At 42.6% G+C, this 19574-nt stretch overlaps 2 protein-coding genes across 2 annotated transcripts in view; both read right to left on the minus strand.

The window, feature by feature from the left end:
• Nucleotides 1-19574, minus strand: part of LOC126071867 (zinc finger protein 345-like) — a 90518-nt gene that overhangs the window by 68371 nt on the left and 2573 nt on the right. The gene's annotated exons all lie outside the window — the stretch shown is intronic.
• LOC126071873 (zinc finger protein 699-like) overlaps nt 1-19574 on the minus strand; it is a 73970-nt gene that overhangs the window by 4237 nt on the left and 50159 nt on the right. The gene's annotated exons all lie outside the window — the stretch shown is intronic.

Genomic DNA, 19574 nt, shown 5'->3' on the forward strand with positions numbered 1-19574 from the left:
AAAACGCTGCCAGGTCCTGCTCCAAGCTCACAATTGTTGTTTTGCTTGAGTCCACTGTTGTAGCCACGGTGTCAATCCATCTTCATGAGGGTCTTCTACTTTTTCACTGACCCTCTACTTTTCCAAACACGATGTCATTCTTCAGGGACTGGTCACTCCTGATAACACGTCGAAAGTGTGTGAGACAAAGTCTCACCATCCTTGCTTCTAATGAGCATTCTGGCTGTACTTCTTCCAAGATAGATTTGTTCATTCTTCTGGCAGTCCATGGTATATTCAGTATTCTCCACCAACAACATAATTAAAAGGTATCGTTTCTTTTTTAGTTTTCCTTTCGCTAACTTTCACATGCATACGAGGCGACTGAAAACACCATGGCTCAGATAAGACATAACTTAGTCCTTAAAGTGACATATTTGTGTTTTGACACTTTAACGTGTTCTCTTGCAGAAGATTTTCCCAATGGAATATGACCTTTGATTTTCTGACTGCTACTTCCATGGGGGATTTTTGACCCAAGTAAAATGAAATTCTTGAGAATGTCAATCTTTTCTCACTTTATCATGATGCTGCTTATTGATCCAGTTGTGAGGATTCTTGTTTCCTTTATGTTGAGATGTAATCCATACTGATGGCTGTGCTCTCTAATCTTCATCAGTAAGTGGTTCAAGTCCTCTTTACTCTCAGCAAGCAGGGCTGTGTCATCTGAATAACATGGGTTGTTAATGCATCTTCCTCCAATCCTCATGCCACACTCTACTTCACACGGTCCAGCTTCTTGGGTTATTTCCTCAGCATATAGATTGAATAATACAGTGAAATGATACAACCCTGATACACACCTTCCTTAACTTTAAGCCATACAGTATCTCCTTGTTCTGTTCGAAACAATGCCTCTTTGTCTAAGTACAGGTTCCTCATGAGCACAATGAAGTGTTCTGGAATTCCCATTCTTTGCAATGTTATCCATCATTTGTCATGATCCACACAGTCAAATGCCTTTGCATAGTCAACAAAACACATGTAAACATCTTTCTGGTAATCTCTGCTTTCAGCCAGGATCCATCTGACATCTGTAATGATATCCCTTCTTCCATGTCCTTTTCTGAATTTTGTTTGAATTTCTGGTAGTTTCCTGTTGATGTACTTCTGGATCACCTTTCAATGATCTTCAGCAAAATTTTACTTGTATATGATATTGTTTGATAATTTCCACATCCTGTTGGATCTCCTTTCTTTGAAGTGAGTATAAATATGGATCTCTTACACTGAGTTGGCTGGCTGTCTTCCAAATTTCCTGGCATATACAAGTGAGCACTTCCATTGCTGCATCAGTTTGTTGAAATATGTCAGTTGGTATTCCACCAATTCCTGGAGCCTGGGTTTAAACCAGTATTTTCAGTGCAGCTTGGACCACTTCCTCCAGTAGTATCAGTTCTTCATCAAATGCGTATTTTCCCCATAGACTACTGCAACATTGCCACTCAAGGACTGATGTTTTTCTTTAGTTCTTTCAGCTTGAGAAATGCTGAGCTTGTTCTTCCTTTTGGTGTTCTATTTCCTGGTCTTTGCGCTTTTCATTATATTACTTTATCTTCTCAAGGCCCCCAATGAAATCTTCTGTTCAGCTTTTACTTCATCATTGCTTCCTTTTACTGTAGCTACTCTACGTTCATGAATAACTTTCAGAGTCTCTTCTCACATCCATTTTCTTTCCTTCCTTCCTTCCTTCTTCCCTTCCTCCCTCCCTTTCTTTTTTCCTGTCTTTGTAATGGCCTCTTGATTTCTTCGTGTAAGATGTCCTTACACAAATTTTCTGGTCTTCAGTCATTAGTGTTGAAGGTATCAAATCTAATGTTGAGATGGTCTCTAAATTCAGGTGGGATATACTCAAGGTCGTACTTTGACTTATGTGGAGTTGTTTTAATTTTCTTCAGCTTCGCCTTAAACTTGCACATGAGCAACAGATGATCTGTTCCACAGTCGGCCCCTTATCTTGTTCTGACAGATGATATTGAATCTCTACATTGTCTCCTTCCATAGATGTACTCAATCTGATTCCTGTGTATTCCATCTGGCAACATCCATGTGTACAGTCACTGTTTACATTTTCGAAAAAAGGTTATTTTCAATAAAGAAGTTGCTGGTCTTGCAAAATTCTGTCATGCAATTTCCGGCGTTGTTTCTATCACCAATACCATATTTTCCAACTAACAATCCTTCTTCATTTCCTATTTTCTCATTCCAATCGCCAGTAATTATCAAGGCATCTTGACTGCATGTTTGATCAATTTCAGACTGCACAAGTTGGTAAAAATCTTCAATTTCTTCATCTTTGGTCTCAGCGGTTGGTGAATAAATCTGAAATTTGCCTTCATAGAGCTCAGGTGACAGATAAGATTTATAAGAATCCAGATCTCCCCACAATTCTCAAATCTGAGACTTGACGCAACTGTATACCAATTAACAGTGACTGCTCTCAACAAACATGAGCCTACACGCCCTTACAAAAACACAGTCTTATTTTGTAAGATGACAAAGTGTTCTGCAGAAACAAGAATGCCCTTGTGTTTACTGATTAAGAGGTTATGATTCCCATTTTGTAATGACTGCACAACATGATGAAAGGAATCAGTATCATCAAGTTACACATGTAGTTATTGATGAACTGGCGAAATGATTTGTTATATATAATTTCACCAGGAAAAAAATTATTTTTCAAGTAAGTTTAAGTGCAGACTATTTATCTGTTAAATTGCCTATGAAGTCTGGGGAAAGAGAGACTTACACGCCAGCCCTCTAGAGGCTCCATTCCAAAAATTCTCACACATTTGCAGCCCCTGGAAGGCACACAACCATGACTACTTGAACCCTGACGAATGGAATTCCCTGGTCTGTAAGAGTGACCACTGTGAAATGGCACCAATCTATTGGATTCCTTCACCATTCATCTGTCAGTCTGTTGTACTATCATGGCTTCAGTGTAGCTGTGATGCTGGAATCTATGATATTGGTATTTCAGTTACTAGGAGGGTAACCTATGGTGGACAGGTTTCAGCAGAACTTCCAAACCAAAACAAACTAGGAAGAAGGACCTGGTGATCTACTTCCAAAAAAAATGGCCAGTGAAAACCTTATGAATAACAGTGGAACACTGTCTTATACAGTGGCAGAAGACGAGCTCCTCAGGATGGAAGGCACTCAAAACAAGCCTAAGGAAGCGGTGCCTCCTCAAAATAGAGTCAACCTTAATGACATGGATGGAGTACAGACCTTCGGATCTTCATTTGCTGATGTCGCATAACTTCTCAAAGTGAGAAGAAATAGCTGGAATCATCCATTAACAATCAGAACGTGGACTGTATGATGAATGAATCAGGGAAAATTGTTGCTGTTGTTGTTAAGTGCCGTTGACTCAGTTCCAACTCACAGCTACCCTATGTACAACAGAACAAAACACTGCTCAGTCGAGTGCCATGCCCACAATCGTTTGCTTCAGCCCACTGTTGCAGCCACCATGTCAATCCATCTCTTTGAGGGTCTTCCTCTTTTTTGTTGGCTCTGTACTTTACCAAGCATGATGTCCTTCTCCAGGCACTGATCTCTCCTAGTAAGATGTCCAAAGTATGTAAGACAAAGTCTCATCATCCTTGTTTCTAAGGAGCATTCTGGTTCTTCTTCCAAGACAGATTTGGTCGTGCTTTTGGCAGTCCATGGTATATATCCAATGTTCTTCACCAACACCACAATTCAAAGGCATCAACCCTTCTTTGGTCTTCCTTATTTATTGTCCAGTTTCACATGGATATGATGCAACTGAAAATACCATGGCTTGAGTCAGGCACACCTTAGTCTTCAAGGTGACATCTTTGGTCCTCAATATTTTAAAGAAGTCTTCTGCAGATTTACCCAATGCAATAAGTCTTTTGACTTCTTGCTTGCTGCTTCCATGGGTGTTGATTTTGAAGCCAAGTGAATGAAATCTTTGACATCAGTCTTTTCTCCATTTAGCATGATGTGGCTTATTGGTCCAGTTGTGAGGATTTTTGTTTTATGTTGAGGTATAATCCATACTGAAGACTGTGGTCTTTGATCTTCACCAGTAAGCGCTTCAAGTCCTTTCACTTTGAGCAAGCAAGGTTGTGTCATCTGCATGACACAGGTTGTTAATGAGTCTTCCTCGAATCCGGATGCCCCATCCTTCTGCATATAGTTCAGCTTCTCAGGTTATTTGCTCACCATATAATTTATTCATTGAAAATATTAATAAAAAAATGGTGACTATACACGTGGACCTCCCCAGATGGAATACACAGGAATCAAATCAACGACATCTGCAGAAAGAGATGATGGAGAAGCTCAATACCATCAGTCAGAACAAGGTTGGGGCTCATATGCAAATTCAAGTTGAAGTTGAAGAATGCTGGAAACCTTCACCTGTCTATGCCATGAAATTTGGAGGACAGCTACCAGGCCAACCGACTGGAAGAGATCCATGTTCTTGGCAGCCAGATCCCATGCATATGTCAGTTTGTTGTACTGTGGGGCCTTGAATGTTGCTGTGATGCTGGCAGCTATGCCACCAGTATTCAAATATCAGCAAGGTCACCCACGGTGGACAGGTTTCAGCAGAGCTTACAGACTAAGACAGAACAAGAAGGACCTAGTGGTCTACTTCTGGAAAGAATTATCCATTGAAAACCTTATGAATAGCAGCAGAACACTGTTTGATATAGTGCCAGAAGATGAGCCCCTCAGGTTGAACGGCACACAAATATGACTGGGGAAGAGCTGCCTCCTCAAAGTAGAGATGACAATGATGTGGATGGAGTCATGCTTTCAGGACCTTCATTTGCTCATGTGGCATGACTCAAAATGAGAAGAAACAGCTGCAAACATCCATTAATAATCAGAATGTGGAAGGTACGAAGTATGCATCTAGGAAAACTGGGAATTGTCATAAATGAAATGGAATGCATAAACATTGATATCCAAAGCATTAGTGAGCTGAAATGGACTGGTACTGGCTATTGTGAATCCGACAATCATATGATTTACTAAGCTGGGAATGACAACTTGAAGAGGAATGGCATTGCATTCATAGTGTAAAAGAACATTTCAAGATCTATCCTGAAGTACAATTCTGTTGGGGATAATACTCATACGCTTATAAGAAAGACCAGATAATACGGCTGTTGTTCAAATTTACTCACGAACAACTAGGCCAAAGATGAAGAAACTGAAGATTTTTACCAGCTTCTGCAATCTGAAATTGATTGAACTTGCGATCAAGATGCATTGATAATTACTGGTGACTGGAACTGGAAAGTTGGAAACAAAGAAGGATCCACTGTTGAAAAATATGTCCTTGGTGACAGAAATGATGTCGGACATTGCATGAGAGAATTTTGAAAGACTAACAACTTCTTTGTTGCAAATAACTTTTTTTAACAACATAAATAGTGACTATACACATGGACCTCTCCAGATGGAATACAGAGGAATCAAACTGACTACATATGTGGAAATAGATGATGTTAAAGGTCAATAACATCAGTCAGAACAAGACCAGGGGCTGACCGTGGAACAGACCATCAACTGCTCATATGCAAGCTCAAGTTGAAGCTGAAGAAAATTAAAACAAGTCCACAAGAGCCAAAGTACAACCATGAGTATATCCCACCTGAATTTAGAGATCATCTCAAGAATAGATTTGACACATTGAACACTAATGACTGAAGACCAGATGAGTTGTAGGATGGTATCAAGGACATCATACATGAAGAAAGCAAAAAGTCACTAAAAATCAGGAAAGAACCAAAATGAATGTAAGAAGAGACTCTGAAACTTGCTCTAGAAAGCTGAGTAGCTAAAGCCAGTGGAAGAAATGATGATGTAAAAGTGCTGAACAGAAGATTTCAAAGGGTGGCTTGAGAGGATAAGGTATTCTAGTAAAATGCAAAAAGAGCTAGAGATAGAAAACCATAAGGGAAGCAGATGGTGGCATTTCTCAAGCTGAAAGAACTGAAGAAAAAATTCAAGCCTCGAGTTGCGACAGTGAAGGATTCTTGGGGGAAAATATTAATCGACACAGGAAGGATAAGAAGAAGACGGACGGAATACAGAAAGTCACTATACCAAAAAGAATTGGTTGATGTTCAACCATCTGAGGAGGTAGCACACGATCAAGAGCCGAAGGTACTGAAGGAAAAGGTCCAAGGTGCACTGAAGGCAAGCACTGGTGAAAAACAAGGCTCCAGAAATTGACAGAATACCAACTGAGATGTTTCTACAAATGGATGCAGCGCTGGAAGTGCTCACTTGTCTATGCCAAATAAAATTTTGCTGAGGATCATTCAAAAGCAGCTGCAACAGTACATCAACAGGCAACTACCAGAAATTCAAGGTAGATTCAGTAGAGGACATGGAACCAGGGATAGCACTGCTGATGTCAGACGGATCCTGGCTGAAAGCAAAAAATACCAGAAAGATATTCACCTGTGTTTTGTTGACTATGCAAAGGCATTTAACTGTGTGTATCATCACAAATTATGGATAACATTGTGAAGACTGGGAATGACGGAATGCTTAATTGTGCTCCTGAGGGACCTGAACATGGATCAAGAGGCAGTCATTTGAAAAGAACGAGGGGATACCATGAGGTTTAAAGTCAGGAAAGGTGTGTGTCTGGGTTGTATTCCTTCACCATACCACAGATTGCCAAAAAAATGAACAAATCTGTTTTGGAAGAAGTACAAGAAGAATGCTCTTTAGAAGTAAGGATGGTGAGACTATGTCTCACATACTTCAGACATGTTATCAGGAGGCATCAGTTTCTGGAGAACATCATGCTTGGTAGAGTAGAGGATCACTGAAAAAGAGAAAGACCCTCAAAGAGATGGATTGACACATTGGCTGCAATGATGGGCTGAAGCATAGCAACAATCGTGAGGATGGCAGAGGGCCAGGCAGTGTTTCATTCTGTTGTGCACAGGGTCGCTATGAGTCAGAACTATCTTGATGGCACCTAACAACAACAACAACAACAGGGAAATCACATCAGATGACAAAATGCTAGACAATCATACAATACTGAGAATCATAACCTAGTCAAGTCAACAGATATTTTGGGGGTACTCAATTCAACCCATGACAACCCTTAAGGAAATGGATTGACACAGTGGCTGGAATAACAGGCTCCAACATCGCAACAATTGTGAGGATGGTGCGAAACTGTGCAGTGTTAAGTTCTGTCATCCATAGGGTTGCTGTGCATCGGAACACCTCGATGGCACCTAACAACAACAACATATATGTAAAGGTGATGGGTACAATGGAAAAATTAAAAGTAGAGCAGGATCCAGGGTATTGGCAGTGCTGACAACACCAGTCGTAGCACTGATCAGGTTATTAAGAATAGGGTTCATTGAAAAGAAACACCTGAACTAAGACTTCACGGATGTGAAGGAATTACCCAAGGCATAATCGGGCTCAAGGGCTCTGTCTGAAAAAGAGGTTGCCCCAGAAGGAGTAAACAGCCAGGCCACAGGCCAGAAGTTGGAAGGTGTGATGTATATTTTAGGAAGAGCCAAAGGACAGCGTGACTGGAGCATAACGAGATGCTGCAGAGTAACAGTAGAGGAATCTGGAGAGGTGTTTGAGGTCAGTGGTCATATATTCTGGGCAACTTGTTGGCAACTGAAGAGAATCCAGCTTTGTGAAATGCAGAGCAATTTTATGCCTCTGAGCAGAGGAGGAAACTGATATGGCAGCACTTAAAAAACTGGTGTGCAGGAGACATATGTAATACACAGGAAGATATATTAGAAGGTTACAGACATAATCAGACACGAAATGATGGTGGTTGAGACTGGACCAGTGGCTGGAGAAGTGGTGAGTGCAAGGGATGGTCCTAGACTTTCAAGGCTGATGCACAGAATTTCCTGATGCACTGAAGGTTCAAGTGCAAAAGGAACAGAGGACGAGGATGAATCCAAGATATTTTCCATTGAAAACTGAACGATGGTGTTAGGATTGTATCGTGTCCTCCCAAAAAATCACGTGCTGCAAAGCCTACCCCATACCTGGCTTAGAATCCCATTTGGGAAGGGGTTTTCTTTGTTATGTTAATGAGGCAGTATTAGTATAGGGTGTTTTGGGTCAATCTATTTTGAGATATAAAAGAAGATTAAGCAAATGGCAAGAAAGCAGAGAAGGGGGAAGACAGATGCCACGGCACACGAAGATCACCAAGTCAAACAGGAAGCTGAAAAGACACAAGGACCTTTCCCTATAACCAACAGAGAAAGGCTTCCCCTGGTGTTGGCACTCAGAATTCGACTTCTAGCCTCCTGAACTCTGAGAAAGTAAATTTATGTTCGTTAAAGTCATCCACTTCTGGTATTTCTGTTATAGCAGCAACACATAACTAAGACAGACGGTGTGCCAACAACTTAGATGGACAAGCCCACAAAGGGAAAACATTTTATAGAGGGGATGCAGAGGTTACTTACAGTGTGTTGAGTTCAAAATGAGAAGACGCTGTCATGGATTGAATTATGTCACCCAAAAATGTGTGTATCAACTTAGTTAGGCCATGATTCCCAGTATTGTGTGGTTGTCCTCCATTCTGTGATCATAATTGTATGTTGAGAGGATCAGGGTGGGATTGTAGCACCACCCTTACTCAGGTCACCTCTCTGATCCAATGTAAAGGGAGTTTCCCTGGGGTGTGGCCTGCACCACCTTTTATCTCTCAATAGACAAAAGGAAAGGGAAGCAAGCAGAGAGTCAGGGACCTTATACCACCAAGAAAACAGTACCCAGAGCGGAGTTCATCCTTTGGATCCAGGGTCCCTGCCCCTGAGAAGCTCCTTGACCAGGGGAAGTTGAAGACGAATCTTCTTCTAGAGCCAACTGAGAGAAAACAGTCCCCTGGAGCTGACACCCTGAATCTGGACTTTTAGCCTACTGTACTGTGAGGAAATAAATTTCTCTTTGTTAAAGCCATCCACTTGTAGTATTTCTGTTGTAGCAGCACTAGATGACTAAGACAGATGTCAAAGAGAAGAGGACATGTAAAAAACAGTACATTCCTACAAGGAAACACTACTGAGCAATTAAAAGTGAATTACTGGCCCATGGAAGAGTTTTCCTAATGTGAATTTAAACTAAAGGAATTGACATTAAAAAAGCACATAAAGTATTATTCTATTTGTTTAACACAAAAACCATCAAAAGTATATATATTAATTTAAGGATCCAAATACTGGAAGAAGTACAGTCAGAACGCTCCTCAGAAGTGAGGATGGCAAGACTTCCTCTCTACTCTGGACATGTTATCAGGAGGGACCAGGACCTGGTGAAGAACACCAAGCTAGGTACCGTAGAGGGTAAACAAAAAAGAGGAAGCCCCTCAATGAAATGCTTTGACACAGCGGCTGCAAGAATAGGCTCAAACATAGCAAAGATCGTGAGGGAGTCGCAGGACTGGGCAGTTTTTTTCTCGTGTACATAGGGTCGCGACAGGCAGGACTTAACTCAAGTGGGTTTTGGTTTATACTGGAACAAGTTTAGCCAGAACGCTCCTTAGAAGTGAGAATGGCAAGGCTTCCTCTCAAGCACTTTGGACATTTTATCAGGAGGGAGCAGTCCCCAGAGAAGAACGCCACGCTTGGTAGACGGTCAGATCCTCAGTGAAATGGATCGACACAGTGGCTCCGTCACTGGGCTCAAACACTGCAAAGGTAGTGAGGAGGGCGCAGGACCAGGCAGTGTTTTGTCCTGTTGTAAAGAGGGTCACTAAGAGTCAGAGCCAACTCAATGGCATATAACAACAACATCATATAGTGGATAGAAGTATAACGGAAAGCAAAGAAATGATCAACGTAAATGTCGAGATACTGATTTTATCAAAAGGGCAGCATGAAGACTGTGACTAAAACATTAGTCACACACCTTTCCTGACTTTAAAGCATGCAGTATCCCCTTGTTCTGTTTGAATGGCTGCCTCTTGATCCATGTACAGGTTCCTCATGGGCACAATTCAGTGTTCTGAAACTTAACACATTAGGAGTTCTGGCATGACTTGTTAAATATTAGTCTTTTAAAACCTTCTTGAGATTTAAGTAAGCTTTAGAGTAACTCTTTCATCAGTTTAAATAAGCATTCCTCTGTGTTTGAGAAGTTAATATCCAGTAAATTGAAAAGCTCTCAGTACCACCACACCAAATGATCTAGAAATTTTCTTCCAGTGGATATCGTAAACCCAGGAACTTAAATACACACATCTCACATGTTGAGCTTCTCTAGGCAAAGAGAACATTTTCATTTTAGATTCTAATTCAAGACTATGATAAATAGTCAAAAATTACCAGGATTAAATATCAGCGCTAGACATAGGTAGGAGGACAAGGACCTACATTGGGGATGCATACTTTCCACACATCTGAAAGACTCAAGGCAAAAGCATTCCCCACTGGGGGAAAAAAAGGATCTGGAGACCCCACACAAAATCCAACTGGATTCACTGTTCCCACCTTCATGCCTCTGGTGATGTCAGGATATCACCAACATCACCCAGGACCCATAAGCAGAGAGGACCATCACATACGAACTGTCTCTGCCCTTTCCTAACCCAAAACATGCTATACGAAGTGGAGCTGTAGTTTGAGAATTGCACAGAAAATGCTCCAGTGCCTGGGAGAAGTCAAGAAAACTGTTAAGAGAGATGGGACAAGGATGGCTCGGGAGGGCAGGGCTCAGCCTCCACAGGCAGAGCTGCTCCACCTTCAGGCTCTGTTCAGGAGATTCATTAACACAGAACACCAAGGTCCAGTGTGGGGATTTAACATGCCATGGTGCAAGCTCTGAAAGTCACATAAGGAAGGTGACTGCAGGAATCTAAATCCTGAAAAGCCACATATATACAGAGGAAGGGCCCAATGACAGTGGAGCAGGGCCTCAGGATGCCTCCTAGGGCTCAGTCCCTTGGCTGCCTCTGCCACCTTTTTCTTTCACTGAGGAACCACAGTCCTACAGCAAACAGCTGGTCCCCCAACAATTCATATGAATTTTCACCCACACACCGAGAGAATAACCCAGTTCTCTGTAGAACTCACCATTTTCTTCTCCAACTTCCGGAAGTCTAACGGAATGTCGTCTCTAAGCCCAAGAAGAAGCCATTACTTGAAGTGAAAACCGAGCACTGGGCAGTTTGGAAGGAGATGAATAATGTTTGGTGGACATTCCAGCAAAAGCAGCTGAAATCCTGACTTGTGATTTACGGATGTGCAAGATGGTAGCCCCAGATTCCCAGCTGACTGGACTGGACTAGTTCTCCCTGCACCACACCTGAGACCTGAAATGGAAGAAGGACAGGGAGCAAACAGTGTTGAGGAAGCAGGGAGTGACAGGTCTTTGGCTTCCTCCCAGGCTCATGGCAATGCTCCACCCTACTGCACTGAAGGCAGAACAGGCCGCAGCCTCCAGAGCACACACCTGCGCTCTTCAGGCAGCTCCGTGGGCCTCCGCTTTCTGCAACGAGATCACAGACGGTGGAACTTACTTCTCCCGGAGCAGGAGGAGCAACCAGGCCTGGTCAGGCTGCAAAACGTGAACCTGATTTCTTCCAGGGAGTCAGGGATCCAATGTTGAAGTTGGGGGTTCACCTATGTAAATCTGTGCCTTACAGATCAACATATGCATCGTTATTGGATATTAACACGGGGGAATTGACAGGAAGAACATATTTTTCGAGTTTCATTCATTTTGAATTGTGTAGCCTGGCTCACACAATCCGCCCCACATACACACACAGTTTCTCTGTACAGACCTAAATAAAACTAATCTTCTGACTGTTCATTTCAGTAATTTTCCCTTTCAAGCAGTCTAGCCTGACTCTCGGGTTAGGTCTTTTCATTACAGGTATCAGACGTCTCTGGTTTTTCATTATTTATTTAAAACTGTCTCTCATTTTGGACTGTAAGTCTATGGGCAGACGCTGTATTTTGTTTTCTTGTTCCTTCTGGCCTGTGGCTCTGATCACTGAGGACGCACACAGATTATCACTGGTATATATTCTTGAGCAGCACTAAGTGAATTTTCTCTGAAGACAGGCATGTTTTGTTCCTGCTCAGTCCGATATTTAGCCACTAGCCCCTTGTAGCTGGTTAGCACAGAACATGTGACTACTGCAACTGCAATTAAGAAACTGAACTTCTAAGTATAATTAATTGAAACAGCAAGATCTGGCTCGTGGCCATCACAGCTCGAGTGGCCATCACAGCTCGAGTGGCCATCACAGCTCGAGTGGCCATCACAGCTCGAGTGGCCATCACAGCTCGAGTGGCCATCACAGCTCGAGTGGCCATCACAGCTCGAGTGGCCATCACAGCTCGAGTGGCCATCACAGCTCGAGTGGCCATCACAGCTCGAGTGGCCATCACAGCTCGAGTGGCCATCACAGCTCGAGTGGCCATCACAGCTCGAGTGGCCATCACAGCCCTAGGAGGCCAACACGGCAGAGAGGGCACGAAAGCTGCCATCAGGACAAAGCAGAGCTTCACGGCTTTTTGTCTGCTGGAAGCTTGTTGCATACGGAAATAGAACTGGTCCAAGCAAAGGTAACATTCAGCTCAATTTCTTGTATTTACATGACGAAGTTTAATGTCAACCTAAGTTGGATTTACCTCATTCTGAAACCCACAATGATATTTAAACATAAAAATGAGTGGGAGAAACTGAGGGGACAGAAGGGCCACTCTCTGAGTTGGTGACATCTGAAGTGAGACCTGAATTATAAGAATTATCAAATTCCTGTGGTTAAACAGATTTTCTCTAATCAGAAAAAACACCGGATGCAAAGGCTGAAAGGCAGGGAAAATCCTGACATCTTTGGAAACGTGTTTTAAAAACATGTCAAAGGCTTGTCCAACATGAGGGGGTTATGTATTTAAGTCAAAAAGCTATACGTAAGCCTGAACGTGTAGGATCCTCTTCGCCAACGTAAAACATATGTGGATTTTATGCGTGACTGATAGCTTACTTGGGTTACATTGTTTAAATATGCCTCTTGCTGCTGGGTGGAGATTATACCTTCTTTTTATTTTTATTAAAATCCTAAAATGCTTCTGATTAATAAAGGCAGCCATTTTATTATTTCATTCCATTTTTTTTATTGTACTTTAGATGAAGGTTTACAGAGCAAACTAGCTTCTTATTAAACAATTAATACACATACTGTTTTGTGACATTGGTTGCCAACCCCACAACATATCAACACTCTCCCTTCTCGACCTTGGGCTCCCTATTACCAGCTTTCCTGTCCCCTCCTGCCTTCTAGTCCTTGGCCCTGGCCTGGTGTGCCCCTTTCATCTTCTTTTGTTTCATGGGCCTGTCCAATCTTCGGATGAAGGGTAAACCTCAGGAGTCACTTCATTACTGAACTAAAAGGGTGTCTGGGGGCCATACTCTCGAGGTTTGTTCAGTCTCTGTCAGGCCAGTAAGGCTGGCCTCTTTCTGTGAGTTAGACTTTTGTTCTATATATATATACATGTATATATATATATTTTCTTTCTGTCCATGGCTGTCTATTGAGATCCCTGTCAGAGAAGCAGCAGGGCACCATCTAGCTGTTCTGGACTCAGTCTGGTGGAGGCCACGGTAGCTGAAGTCCATTAGTCCTTTGGACTAATCTTTCCCTTGTATCTTTAGTTTTCTTCATTCTCCCCCGCTTTTGAAGGGGTAAGACCAGTGGAGTTTCAGAGACTATACCTTTTTGTGACTAGAGGAAAGTTCAGAGGCTGCTTTCATAAGGTAGATCTCTCACAGAGCAGCTTGGACTATTTCCCCTAATCTAGTGAATGGATGCTGATGCCACTTACTGGTTGAGAAAGCCAGGTGAGAAGCAGACTTGTTCAGGTGAAATTTTAAAAGCTCTGTTTTGAACATGTTAGGTTTCAGAGACAAGCAGTCCATACTGGACCAGGTGGACTATGGGAAGGGTTTGGTGTCTTGAGTCCATTGGTACCCAAGAGCCCACATCTCAACCTGTAGGTTGTCTGCTCTGGGCCACAAAGAATCCAACTGTGCCCTCTGAAGCAGGCTCCATTCCCACTTCTGAAACTTCAAGCTAAAGGAAAGGAAGAGCACAGCTCTGGCATGGATTAGGACTTTAAGAAATGTAAGTCTATACAAGACATAAAACGATACTCGTGAAGAGTGTGCTTCTTAGTTCAAGTAGATACACGAGACTAAATGGGCAGCTCCTGTCCGGAGGCGAGATGAGAAGGCAGAGGGGGACAGGAGCTGGTTGAATGGACACAGGAAATCCGGGGTGGAAAGGAGGAATGTGCGGTCACATTATAGGGATAGCAGCTAAGGTCACATAACAATGTGTGTATGAATTTTTGTATGTGTAACTAACTTGAGCTATAAACTTTCGCCTAAAGCACATACACACAAAAAAAGAAATGTGAGTTGATATTGTAGCTTTATCTGAGGGACAATTCTTAGTAAGTGAACTAGGAAAATTCAGTAGTTTTGAATGAAGCTTTGGCTTTCACATGAAGTGACCACATTACTGGTCATGTCTCCAAGGGGGACTCCAGTGCAAAAAAGGAGTCCTTTAAGAATACTGATCTCTAGGGAAGAAAAGGGAAAAATAAAAGACACCACATTTTTTTTTTTTTTTTATTGAACTTTAGGTGAAGGTTTACAGAACAAACTAGTTTCTCATCAAACAATTAGTATACACACTGTTGTATGACATTGGTTAACAACCTCACATCATGTCAACACTCTCCATTGTCAACCTTAGGTTCCCTACTACCAGCTTTCCTGTTCCCACCTGCCTTCCAGGGCTGGGACTAACAGCCCCTTTAGGCTTGTTTTGTTCCATGGGCCTGTTCAATCTTTGGCTGAAAGGTGAACCTCAGAAGTGGCCTTATTACTGAGCTAAAAGGGTGTCCAGGGGCCATACTCTCAGGGTTTCTCTAGTCTCTCTGTCAGGCCACCAAGACTGGTCTTTCTTTACGAGTTAGAATTTTGTTCTACATTTTTCTCCAGCTCTGTCCAGAACCCTCTACTGTGATCCCTGTCAGAGCAGTCAGTGGTGGTAGCCAGGCACCATCTCATTGTACTGGACTCAGTGTGGTGGAGGCCGTGGTAGATGTGGTCCATAAGTCCTTTGGACTGATCTTTCCCTCGTATCTTTAGTTTTCTTTATCCTTTCTTACTCCCAAAAGGGTGAGACCAGTGGAGTATTCTAGATGGCCGCTCACAGGCTTTTAGGACCCCAGACGCTACTCACCAAAGTAGAATCTAGAACATATTCTTTATAAAATATGTTTTGCCAATTGGGCTAGATGTTCCTGAAACCACGGTCCCCACAGCCCTCAGCCCAGCAACTGGGTCCCTCACGGAGTTTGGCTGTCTCTATGGAGCTACCACGGCCTTGCCTTGTACAGGTCGAGACGCCACATTTTCTACCGATGCTGAGATTACAAGTGGTGCTTGACGATCATTTTTACTCTATGCATTTTTAAACTTTTTGACATTGCAATATTTTTACAATTTTAAAAAATAAGAACATTTATTTTCTCCATACACTAGTTTTCAACAATAGATTCTGAGATAATGATACCAAGAGCACAAGCGGTAAAAGACAAAACAGATAAATTAAAACCCTTGTGCCTCAAAGATCTTTGTCAACAAAGTGAAGAGACAAACTACAGAATGGGAGAAAACAGAGTGAAACCTGTGAGAGCCAGAATGTGATGGGACTGCCTTGTTCTTCTGGGTCTCACAACTATTCTGCCTCTGATAGGGTACAGTCGTACAACTTTTCTACAGCTCGTTTTAGTGGAAAATATTCGAATTTTCCTTTTCTGACAGGTTTCCGCTTTACACAGGTTGTGGCTTTTGCAGGTGTCACTGTACTTGCGAATCACATATCTCAGAAGTGTTCAGTACCCAGAATACATAAAGAACTCCTACCACTCAACAACATACAAACCATTTTCAAACTGGGAATAAAACTTAGACATTTCACCAAAGATGATCTACAAATAGTCAATGAACGCATGAAAAGGTGCTCCACGCCACTGTTGTTGTTAGGTGCCGTCCTGTCGATTTCGCCTCAGAGACCCCACGTAGAACAGACCGAAACCCTGCCCAGTTCTGCACTATCCTCACAATCGTTGCTGTGCTTGAGCCCACGGTTGCAGCCATTGTGCCAAACCAGATTGAATAAGTATGGTGAAAGGAGACAGCCCTGACGCACACCTTTTCTGACTTTAAACCACACAGTGTCCCCTTGCTCTGTTGGAATGACTGCCTCTTGGTCTAAGTACAGGTTCCTCATGAGCACAATTAAGTGTTCTGGAATTCCCACTCTTAGCAATGTTATCCATAGTTTGTTATGATCCACACAGTCAGATGCCTTCGCATAGTCAGTAAAACACAGATAAACATGTTTCTGGTATTCTCTGCTTTCAGCCAGGATCCATCTGACATCAGCAGTGATACCCTCCATTCCATGTCCTCTTCTGAATCTGCCTTAAATTTCTGGGACATTCCTGTCTACGTTCTGTTGTAACTGCTTTTGAATGATCTTCAGCAAATGTTTACTTGGGTGTGATATTTTGTTCAGTAACTTCTGCATTCTGTTGGATCTCTTTTCTTTGGAAGGGTACAAACATGGATCTCTTCCAGTCGGATGGCCTGGTACCTGTCCTCCAAATTTCTTGGCATAGGTCAGTGAACAAGTGGCAGCGCTGCGTCCACTTGTTGAAACATCTCAACTGGTATTCCGTCAATTCCTGGAGGCTTACTTTTCGCCAATGCCTTCAGTTCAGGCTGGATCTCTTCCTTCGATACCATCGGTTCTTGGTCGTATGCTAACTCCTGAAATGGTTGAACACAGACCAATTATTTTTTGTGCAGTGACTCTCTGTATTCCTTCCATCTTCTTTTGATGCTTCCTGCGTCGTTTAATATTTTTCACATAGAATCTGTCAATATTGCAACTCGAGGCTTGAGTTTTTCTTCAGTTCTTTTACCTTGAGACTGCCACATCTTGATCCTGCAGGGGAACTGGTCGGTTTGAACCTTCGACCTTTCGGTTAGCACTGAGTGCTGAAACGCTGTGCCACCAGGGCTCCTTCATTAGTCATTAGGTAACTGAAAGTCAAAGCCACATGAGATGCCACCTCATCCCTACTGGGATGGCTACTATCAGAAAAACAGCACACAACCAGAGTTGGGAAGACTGTGAAGAAATCGCTGGTGGGGTTGTAAAATGGCGCAGCCTCCGAGTAAAAGTTTGGCGGTTCTTCAGAAAGTTAAATATACAAATACCCTATGGCACAGAAGTTTCCGTTTCTAGGCGTGCTGGTGGCACAAATGGATAAGCACTCGGCTGCTCACCAAAAGGTGACGGCTCAAATCCACCCAGTGGCTGAACAGGAAAATGATCTGGTAGCCCGCTTCCACAAAGACTACAGCCAAGACAACCCTACGGGGCAGTTCTACTCTGTCCCGTCACGTTGCCATGAGTCTAAAAACACCTTACCAGCCCCTAACAACAACAACAACAGCTATATACCCAAAAGGCTTGAAAGCAGGGACACAAACAGGTAGGTTTACACCAACGTTCACTGTGGCAGCATTCACAATGGCCAAAAAGTAGAAAAAAAAAGGAATTCCCATCAACAGATACATGCATAAAATAAAATATTATTCAGTCATAAAAAGCAATGGAACGCTCATAAATGCTGTGATGTGAATGAACCTTGAAAACACGATGTAAAGTGGAGTCAGACAGCAAAGAACAAATACCATACAATCTCATTTAAATGAAATATGCAGAACAGGCAAATGTATAGAGACCAAATGGTTGCCAGGGGCGGACAGGAGGGAGAAGGGGCGGACGGAAGGGAGAAGGGGAGATAATGCCTTAGAGGCCCTGAGTCTCTGCTGAGGGTGATGAAGAACTAGGACACCGACAGTGGTGAGGGCTGCACAACATGCGGAAAGGAACTCCTACAGAGTCGTACGAGAAAAATGGATGAAATAGAGAAGGCTTTGTTCTGTGTATTTAACCACACACACTAAAAAACACGGCAGGAAATTACACCATTAAAGAATAAAAAAATTAGTTTCTTGGTCTAAGCGAGTAAGTGAAAGGAGGGAAATACAGATACCATGGGGATACAGGGAGGAAAGCGGGTACTTCAAGGATTTAATGCCAGCTTTTTTAAAACGGTACTAAACACCAAATCCAAACCCACTGCTGATGAGTCAGTAACAACTCACAGTGACCCTAAGGGCAAAGCAGAACCGTCCCACAGTATTTCAAAGGCTGAATCTTTACAGAAGCAGACTGTCCCATCTTCCTCCCACAGAACGCTGGTGGGTTCAAACCGCCGACCTTTCTGTTAGCAGCCAAGAGCTTACGCATTGCACCACCAGGGTTCCTTTTGTGTTAACTTAGAGAAATAAATTCACAGTTGAGGAACTGCATGGTGTAAAGAACGGACTTTTTAAAGTAACTGGATCTGAAGCACTATGTTATTAAAAAAATAATAAAAAAACCCTGCTTCCATAAAAACAACAAATCACAGGAATTATAATTCTAAGGTATTAAAAAAAAGAAAAAGAGCTTATGATAATGGCATGGGAGTTCCCAATGATCTCTCAAACAGGATGCTTAAATGTAGACACTTTAAATTTGCTCCACAGGGTTTTCAGTGCTGTGACCTTTGAGAAGCGGATCACCAGGCCTGTCTTCCAAGGCACCTCTGGGAGGGTTCAAACCGCCAACCTTTCAGCTAGTGATCTTAAGTTTTTCCACCACCCAGGGACTCCCTCCTTGACTCTTACTCTGTAAAATAATAACTACAAAAAATAACGTACTTTTTACAACACGGTACTGTGGCGGACCCTCTAGGATCCGCTGAAGTATTCTGATTACTTTTACTACACATGCCTCCCATGTTGCCCTCACTCCTAACGTTCGTGTTCTGACATTGGGGATACACATGGGTTTGGCTCCACGAAGCCTTCAACCTTTTCAGAAGTCTGGTTCTTTGGTAGCAAGCACTGTGGCTCAGTCACCAGCACCAAGTCCAGCACAGATGACACACACTGGCTGTGCCATCTCTACAAATCCCTCATCGCCTCTACTAAGCTTGCTCAGCAACATCACATTTTATGTCAGACCAACTAGGATTGACCGTATTGTTTCTCACACAATCACGATGAAAATCTCTGCTTTACAGCCAAAGAAATTCCTTGAAACATGCCTCTTACCAAATGCTTTCCACCTGAAATTGGGATCAGTAAGGTCCTCAATGTACACACTAGCTCCAACCCACGTTTGTGTATTCTCTATCTGTCTTAAACACCTCCAACCCACTTCTTAAACACCTACACCCATTAAAAACCAAAAAAACCAAATCCTTGTCTTCGAGTCGATTCCGACTCATAGCATCCAAACAGAACAGAGCGGAACTCTCCCATAGGGCTTCCAGGGAGCAGCTGGTGGATTTGAACTGCTGACCTTCTTGTTAACA

Source organism: Elephas maximus, chromosome 3 (assembly GCF_024166365.1).
Source record: "Elephas maximus indicus isolate mEleMax1 chromosome 3, mEleMax1 primary haplotype, whole genome shotgun sequence".
Lineage (NCBI taxonomy): Eukaryota > Metazoa > Chordata > Mammalia > Proboscidea > Elephantidae > Elephas > Elephas maximus.